This window comes from Myotis davidii, unplaced genomic scaffold (assembly GCF_000327345.1).
Source record: "Myotis davidii unplaced genomic scaffold, ASM32734v1 scaffold12, whole genome shotgun sequence".
In the NCBI taxonomy this organism is placed as follows: Eukaryota; Metazoa; Chordata; class Mammalia; order Chiroptera; family Vespertilionidae; genus Myotis; species Myotis davidii.
In genome coordinates, this window is record NW_006283630.1 from 44,901 (window position 1) to 47,458 (window position 2,558).

General features: G+C 43.6%; 1 long non-coding RNA gene across 1 annotated transcript in view; it reads left to right on the forward strand.

Annotated features, from left to right (window-relative positions):
* Positions 1 to 2,558, forward strand: part of LOC107183409 — an 18,118-nt gene that overhangs the window by 5,306 nt on the left and 10,254 nt on the right. The window lies entirely within an intron of this gene.

Sequence of the window (2,558 nt, forward strand, 5' to 3'; positions counted from 1 at the left end):
CCTGCTCTGTGGGGGCAAGAGGAGGGCCCCACACCCCCCTCCCCGGCCAGGGGCCCTGCTCTGTGTGTGATGCGGTAGAGCCATAACCTCCCCATCGGCCCTGCCCTGAGTGTGAGAGTGGCAGCGCCCCAACCCCCTGATTGGCCCTGCTCTGTGGGTGATAGAGGGCAATGCCCCAACCCCCTGATCTGCCCTGCTCTGTGTGTGACAGGGGGTGGTGCCCCAACTCCCCTATCGGCCCTACTCTGTGAGTGACGCAGGGAGCTCCCCAACCCCCTGACGGGCCCTGCTTTGTGAGTGACACGGGGGAGCTCCCCAACCCCCTGATAGACCCTGCTCTGTGCGTGACAGGGTAAGGAGCCCCAACCCCCCTGATGGGCCCTGCTGTGTGTGTGACAGGGGGCAGCACCCCAACCCCCAGATTGGCCCTGCTCTGTGCATGACAGACGGTGGCGCTAGAACCTCCCCATCGACTCTGCCTTGAGTGTGAAATGGGGCGGTGCCCCAACCCCCCAGTTGGCCCTTCCCTGAGCGTGACTGAGAGTGGCATCACCACCTCCAGATCTGCCCTGCTCTGTGCATGACAGGGGGCGTTGCCCCAACTCCCCAATCATCCCTGCTCTGAGCCCAACCAGGGGCTGCACCTAGGGATTGGGCCTGCCCTCTGCCGCCCGGATCCCAGACTGCGAGAGGGCACTGGCTAGGCTGAGGGACCCCTCCTTCCCCCTGAGTGCCCAAATTTTTGTGCACTAGGCCTCTAGTCAATAGATAAATGGATTTAAAAAAAAAGCTGTGCTACATTTATGCATTGGAATACTACTCAGCCATTAAAAAAAAATTTATCTTTTACAACAGCATGGAATCTATTTCATGTGGAATCTACTGAACAAAATATGCTAACAAACAAAATAGAATCATAGATACCTGCAACAGACTGACAGCTGTCATAGGGGAGAAAGTTGTAGGGCTGGATGAAAAAGGTGAATGTATTAAGAAGAAAAAAAACACATAGCTAAGAACAAAAATATGGTGATTGGTAGAGGGAACAGGGAGAGGGTGGTGAGAAAGGTAGATGAGGGTAAATGGGGGACAAATGGTGGCAGACAGAAACTTTATTTTGGGTAGTAAAAACATGTATGCAAATGATATTCTATTGAGTTGTATGCTTGACACATGTATGGCTTTATTAACCAATATCAGACCAAAAATTCAAAAAAAGTAAAGAAAAAATGAATTCATAAATGTACAATTTTTAAATATATATTTTCATATTATGTGTCTAGGTATATTTCTTATCTGAAAATATATACACTAGAGTGAACAATAATCATTTGAGGGGAAAGGAACTGATATGGGGAAAAGATAATTTTTTACTTTCAATTTATTATTTGCACCATAATTTCAAGTTATTTTATATATAAATGTTGTTAATTCTATTTAAAAATAAATAAAATAATGAAGTTAAAAATTATATGAAAACACATATATGTAATGGAAAACATAAGATTAACAAACAATTTTTAATCTGTCACCAGCCTTGTTAGATAAATACACTAGGATTTATATACTCAAAACAGCAGCCACTACCCACAAATGAATAGTGATAATTTGAAAATTGTCTAGTGCCACATTTTGAAATTGTAATATGTTGTAAATAGTCGATGAAATAAAATATATCATTTAAATTATTTTGTGTTTATATACTAATGTGGCTCCTAGAAAATTTCAAATTACATATATGCTCAAAATATATTTCTATTGACAACAGTACCCTAGAATCTATTTAGTAACTTGAGAAAAACAAAACTAAATCTATTTTAAAATAAAAAAATATACAAAACATAAATGGACCTCACTTTAAGCAAACATAGAATTATTACCGTTATGCCAAAAACATAATGGCATATGTTATGCAAATCACTATTGACTGTAACTTAAAGTTAGGAACAAGATCCTAATTTTTATTCATTTTTTTCTCAGTTCAGACATTTGCTTATAGACAAATCAAAAGAAGAAGACCCAAACAAAAAAACAAAATTTTGGTGACATCTTTTCTATCATTTTTTCAGTTAACATTTCATGAACGCTTAAAGTGGGTCAGGACCTACATTAGGCAACAATAAGAAAAAGAATTTAGGGACTCCTGAAGAAGATGGCGGCGATATAGGCAGACGTGTCCCAGGTTGTGTCCCGGAGCAAATGCAGTGAGCAGCTGAAACTAATAACACCCACCCCGAATTGGCGAAATTGCTCAGCTGGTGAGACGGTTTGCAGCCGGGAAGGGCAGAACTCCCCTGGAAAGGTAAAAAAAAAAACCCAGGGATTTGCGCAGGAAAGTTTGCCAGACCTCTGAGCCCAGAGGGTTGGAGGGAGACCGCGTGGCAGACAGCTGCGTCCCTTGGAACAGGCACAGCCCCTGACTGGGGAAAGGAGATCCGCGGGATTCCTGGCGCCGCCGGGGGATTTGAGAGCTGGGTTCTGTGATCACGGAGGACTGAGCCTAAAAGGGGCAGCCTGAAGAGCTGACCTGACTATGCAGTGCCCGTAATTGAAGCGTT